A 6,904-nucleotide genomic window follows, 5' to 3' on the forward strand; every position below is an offset into this window, starting at 1 on the left:
AATATGAGGACAACAAAGTATTTTGATAACCGCTTCTTAAATTAAATAAAATAAGCCATTTGGTGTACCCGAAATTATTGTAGAAATATTATATATCAAGCAAACTAACATCACAAATAATAAACACAATAATACAAAGAAAATGACTGAATTCCTCGAAGAGCTGTGGTGCGGTAGTCGAGTGTACCACCGCTTCCGGTCAGGGTTTTACAACTTATTTGCATATGGCTGCCCTCATAGGGGGATAGTAATGACAAAAAACAAACAAACTATTAGAGAAACAAAGAACTTTTGAAAAAATACATAATATATAATTTTAACACAGCCGACGGCCCTGTATACCTCGAGATTTCATTTCGTTTTCAGCCAGGGCAAAATTATTGTAAATTTAATTATGTGATATTTTAAAAGTTTCATGTATCATGCTTCTCATCACCCTGCAGGATATAACCCCTTCCTGTTCTGTTCGATCGAGATAGAGGGAAAATAATAAAATACAGTATACCCCCCCCCCCAAATGAAGCGGTATATATGCGGGCAAATGCGGCCCTAGCAGGTATTAAGTGATAATCAGTGATGTGTCTGCCATACTGCGGTCAGTTCATCGAAATGTTGATGACGTATGATGATGGTCAGGGACGCCTGAGTGGTAAAAAGATAAAAGGGATAATGCCAGCACGAAGGACGGTTCGTAGAAAATTCGCAGCGACACGCTTTTAATTAGCCTGCTCGCAGATTGAATTAAAGTGGAAGTTTATGATTGTTATTGCAATTTGTGTGTGCGTGCTCAAACAATCCACCCTAACTTTCCCAATATGATAGCTGTACATTGGCAATCCTATGAAATTTGGAGAAGATCAAACCCACAGTTTACAGTTTTTGAAGTTTGCTCGAAAAATTTTCACAATTCTAGTGCAACGGTTCTAATCTATTAGTAGCAAATATGACAAAACTCTCCTATAAAGAGTTGTAGTGAATGGTGGATTAACTAAGTCTAAGTCCTATTTATACTAACTCTCCTGACGAATGCCGTTACGTCGAAGCGTAGAGAAGTGTTTTGTCTATTTTAGGAAGTTGTTATACCACATTTGATGCACAAGTCCTATTTAGTTGAAACTTGAAAATTTTCACTTCTCATCATCACTTTTCGCCTGACGATGCCTATATTTTAGTTGAAATATACAAAATTAAAATTTTACTTTTTATTTTTACTTTTTACGGAATTTTTACGGTTCTATAGTTTTAATAAGAAATTAATTCGAATCAATCTTCAGTGTACGAAATGAAAGAACAAAAATGGCAATGGCGACCAAACGATATGAAAACTTCCGTGCATCACCTGCTGGACCGTTAAGCCATCTTCATTGCTACAGACGTACGTGACGTATTCAAGATAGAATATCAAATAACAAGGGAAATTCCCTGTGCGATATTCGCTTTCATTTTGAAATTATATGACAAAACTGTGAAGACTGGGTCTTCCGATTTCTAACTTCTCCGTAATCCTTCAAAATCTTATCTTGAGACCATTGTAAGGAACACTTTGGTTAATAGAACAATTCCATCCTGGTTGAACATGAAATAAAATCGAGGTTCGTATTTGATATATATTGTTTTGATTGTTTTGGTCACGAGTCACATTCCAATCAGTGCTTGCTCACAAAACATCTGGCCGCTCTGTACCCGTTTAAGCCGTGCTTTGCTAACAAATTAAGTGTAGTGTAAACGGGAACTAAGATTTAAAATTGTGTTTAGCAACAGAGTATGAATGAATCGATACTTAACATCCATGAAAGTGTTTCATTACCATGCATGATATTGGCCTCTTATTTAAGGGCCTGTTCATATGAGACGGGCCAGCCCGGTTTAGCCGGGCTAGCACGGCAGTGGCGGGATCTCGCCTCACATGTTATTTTACTTTATTTGTAAAATTGCATTCATATGGAACCAGGCCAGCCCGGCTTTGGCGAGATCTCGCCTGAACAAAGCGAGATCTCGCCTTTAACGGGCTCATATGAAAACAGCAAAAGCGAGCTAGCCCGGCTCAACCGGGCTGGCCCGGCTCATATGAACAGGCCCTAAGACAGGATATCAAATAGCTTGGAATTCCCCGAAGGCGGAACAATATTCGTAGTAATTCGTTTCGAAATTATTAGGCTGTAAATAAAGACAAACTCTTCCATTAAAAACTGTGTCTTTTGAGGAACACTTTGGTTATAGAACAATAATATCCTGGTTGTACAAAACGAGGTTTGTATTTGAATTTGATATTTTGTGTTTATTCTTTTGATCACGAGTCTCAATTGACTCATTGCTTGATCGTATACACACTGATATGTTTGTGGCTGGTTGCGATCAGCGAAGAAGGTTTTGTAGTTTATCTTTCCCCTGTGTCCGTGTATATATTTCATAAGATTGTTGATTTGTCAAAATTTACTTTTACGAATCATTCGCTGAGCGATAATTTTTCAGCCTGCGGTGAAGATGCTTCGAATTACAAAGGAGCACAAGCATAAGCATCTGCGCATTGGAGCGCCGATCCTTGTTCAATCACGTTGGTATTCCCAAAAAAATGGGATTCGAATATGATCGATTGTGATTCGCTGTTAATTTATGAACAAATTGTAATTATTACTCGCGCTCTAGGGGAATGCGTGAGTCTAGGTTTCATGTAAGTCGCGTTTTGGACCTCGATGACCCGGTGATGCATTGCGCACTTGTATCGAAATCTCGCAATATGGGCACTGCTGCGAGGAGTGACGATACCTGACAATACAAGCCACATTTTACAAACAATATACGAAGGATGCAAAATATATATGCACAGAACATATTACTACGGTGCAACGTTTACATATTGTTTGGTGCGATGTTTACTTCCGGCTATATGAAAGCAAGATTTATCATGGATGTTTTGGCAGGCTAGGCTTAGACGTTCAAATGTTTATAAATGATACTTAAATACCTGGGACCGTTTGTATAAAACTCTTAACTACATTTAAGTAGATAAATCGTAGTTACTAGAAAATACATTATTCTGATTGGCCAATTCTGCCCCTAAACGTTAACTACCTTTTTATACAACCGGCCCCTGAATGTGTCAACTGACGACTGACATTATGAACAATACAAATCAGTACTATAATACAACTAGTTTTTTTAAGGCTTTCGTCGGAACTAGAACACTGCACTCTGCAGTCGATATATACAAGCATTGATACAGTAATATGTCACGCCGTGCGGATTGTTAGGCTATACCTATAATCGCGGTACGGCGGGATTTGTGATTTGTGATAATAATGTAAATGTATATTATTTATTTTTCGAGAATTTAGCGTTTAAAATTTTGATAACCTCTTTTAGCACACTATTATAATGTTCCAATGTACGCCAAGAGGTATGTTTCCACCCATTTCATACTTGGATTTAACAAACCTGTTCCAAATAGGCCTGTTGTGGATCCCTTGAGATAAAAATTGTGTTGAGTAACTCTACGACGGTCATATATGGTGAGCTATTTTTCATGCAGATTGACAAGACCATGCACACAGCTGGCATCTAATATAACTGGGTTCTTTCCAAGCTACTTTTGCGGACGAAAGCTGCCATTAAAACACTTCTCAGCAAAGGTTCGCTTTTTAAGTTCTCCGTCAAATTTTGTTAAGTAGAAATTAACAATATCCTCTTAACCATGCAGTTTGCGCAAAATACTTGGATTCTTTCTTGAAAACATGTCCGCACACTCTCGATCTATCCCCTTCAAAAATAAAATGATGATCTGTTCTCTGATCTTTTCACAGTGCCAGGCTCCCCGGGCAGCTTGTGTGTATGTTCCTCTGCACAACATTTTACCCAACGATTTTAGATTTCCCGGCAAAATTCGAGACGAAGTTTTGCTTTTCCATCGCACTTTTACGGATACAGTGGTACTTGAAGCGTCAACATGTTCATGTTGCTGTCTTCGAGGCGTCGAAGTTGACTTAAGTTGAAAATATTCAACAGGAGCCAAAGAACAGTGTGTGCTTTCGTCTTGACGAACAATAAGTAGAGTTATTGGGTCTTCATTTCCATCAAATAACAATGTTCGTTTGGCCGTCGCCTTTGTTTTATCCATAAGTCCTCGTTGTCCCTCTTTTCCACGGTATTGACGCAAAGGATTCATGTTGATATCGTCGAGCTTCTTCTTCCAGTTTTGTCTTTGCTGCAGAGTTCTCAGACACGCACGGTATATGTGCTGAGAGGTTGAGTGAAAGACAAAAAAGGTCTTCAATCTCCTTATTGTCGAGTGCCCTTTAATTAAATTTCGATCATAAGGTTTTGTTAAAACGGAGAAACACAGAATGCACGAAAGGGATCGGAAGCAGACGCCATGAATAAGTACCATGAAAAGTATACATTGTAAATTGTCCACCCTACGTGCATATATGATGCTCATCAAATATACTGGTAGTAAACGTCTAGATACCGTATACTAAAAAAAAAGCTACTCAGATACGAAAACCCAGGTAGGGCCTGCATAGCCTTTTCAATATACGGTTTTATTTCTGTCGTTATCTCTGATCTGATAATACATTAAATTTGACAAATATACAGATGAACGAAGCCCGAATTCATGAGCTGCAAGTGGAAACGATTAATACATACAGAAGACCTCAAAAACGGGCTTTCTTGAGTTAGTTTTGTGGCAGTTTTCATCAGTTTTTGAAGTTTGTTTCAAAAAGCTGTAAAAGTTTGTTTCCCGCCAATTTACAATCATCAAAATGTATTTAAATCAAATGTTGATTGATACGGTAGCGCAATGTTTCGTATAAAACAAACCACTTTAACAACTTAACCTGAAATAAACCACCCGAACCTGAAAAAAGCCGTTCCATGCAATGATTGATATCACAATTATAAGTAGGATTTTTTAGGCAGACACCAATTAAGTGATTCTCTTGTCGAAAATAGGTCTAGAAGAATCCATTTATTTTTTGAAACACAATTCTAGTTTTTCTAATCTACTAGTAGCAAATACGGCAAAACTCTTTTATAAAGAGTTCTCGTCAAGAGTGGTTTAACTAAGTCCTATTTAGTTGAAAATGGAATATTTTCCTATTCCGGCGCCCGTTTTTGTTACGAGAACACTTCCATAAAGACTGTTTCATTTTGCTCCTTATAATATTTAGGTTAAATTGTTATAAACTTCTAGGAACCAGAATGTCCGGATTGCCATGGGAAAGCGAGGAAGGTCAAAACTATATTCGAGCGGACTACATTGTCACTGATGCTGTAAGGAAGGAATTGAGGGATTTCTTTATTCAGGAATGGAACAAACGTTACCAGGCTTCTCTCGGAGCGTGGGATGACACAAACGTAAGTGGTAGTCAGTTGTTTAATCTGGAGAAAAAACGAACAAGGCCAAGTAAGACAATGCTTCAGTCCAAATTTCAAAATGGAAATACAAATGAGTGGGATTGTACCGTACTTTTTGATGCAATTCTTTATTCCAACTCAATCGGTGGTAGTCTTAATACAACAGAAAAGACTGAAATCGATATCCTTCGAAAACTGCGAAATGAAATAACTCATAATATACCTGACAAAACGCTAAGTAATAAAGACTTTCAAACCATGACAACAAAAGTTGAGAATGCATTGGCTGCATTGGGACTGTCAATCAACGAGGTCGTTCGAATAAAAAACCTGTTTGCATCATTTATAATTCTTCCCCCTGAACCAGCCCATGAAGTCGTTTACCGTTCTGACAAGATACACGAGATAAGAAATGACCTTGAAAAGTTGCGAAGCGATAACGATGGCAAACTTACATATTTTTACATCTCTGGAAATCCAGGCAGTGGAAAATCTCAACTTGCCAGACAGGTTTGTGAAGATATTTGCAAAGATGTTCATGCGAAGGACGAAGTAATGTTTGTAATGACATTGAACGGAAAAGATTTAGATTCTCTTTTTTCTTCATATGAAGATTTTTGTCGTCGGCTGAATTGTAACGAGAGCGCATTGCAAAGTGTTTCAAGTTCATCTAAAACTAAAGAAGAGAAAATCAAAGATTTAAGATCGCAAATATCTTGCAGAATTAAAAATTGGAAAAAGTGGTGGATCGTCGTAGACAATGTGGAAAATCTAGAACTCGTATCTCCACTACTGCCTTTGAAAGGAGACGAAGTTTGGAAGGACGGCCAAGTTATATTAACAACACAAAACACAAATGCTGTTCCACAAGACAGCACCTCAAATAAGCATATCTCACTTATTCATGGAATGAATGACAAAGAGTGTTGCCAGCTGCTTGTCCTCTTATCGAGTACCGAAGTCGATAACCCAATACTAGATGAGGTGGCGGAGAAGTTAGATCGTCAACCACTGGCAATGGCCGCGGCAGCCGTGTATATGAGAGAAGTAACCAATAGTTGCCCAGATTTTTCTTGGCGAGATTATTTACGAAAGCTTGAGAAAGGTAAAAGAGGTTTAACGGAACAACGTCTTCATGAGATAAATTCAGCAGCATATTCGTCCACCATGAGCACAGCAGTGCTGCTAGCTGTTGAAAAATGTGCAGAAAATAACACAATCCTTGAACATGCTTTCAACCTTTTCTCTTTGATATCATTTGAACCACTACCACTTGATCTTGTTGTAAAATATGTTCAGCAGCAAGAAGATTTAGAGGCCGAGGATATTATTCCGACATTAAAACACTGCTCGTTGTTTGTTCAAGTTTGTAATGATGGTGATATCCGCCTTCATCGTGTTGTTCATGAAGCTGTTAAAACACTTTTCAACAAAACTAAAGGAGATAATATTTCCGAGACTGGTATTCAAAACAAGGACAGAAAAAGCCCACAAAACATTAGTAAAGTTATTCACGACGCTGTAAAAACAATGAGTTACTTCAGTGATA

The sequence above is a fragment of the Dendronephthya gigantea genome, unplaced genomic scaffold (assembly GCF_004324835.1).
Source record: "Dendronephthya gigantea isolate DGI-Jeju-01 unplaced genomic scaffold, DenGig_1.0 000036F, whole genome shotgun sequence".
Classification (NCBI taxonomy): Eukaryota; Metazoa; Cnidaria; class Anthozoa; order Malacalcyonacea; family Nephtheidae; genus Dendronephthya; species Dendronephthya gigantea.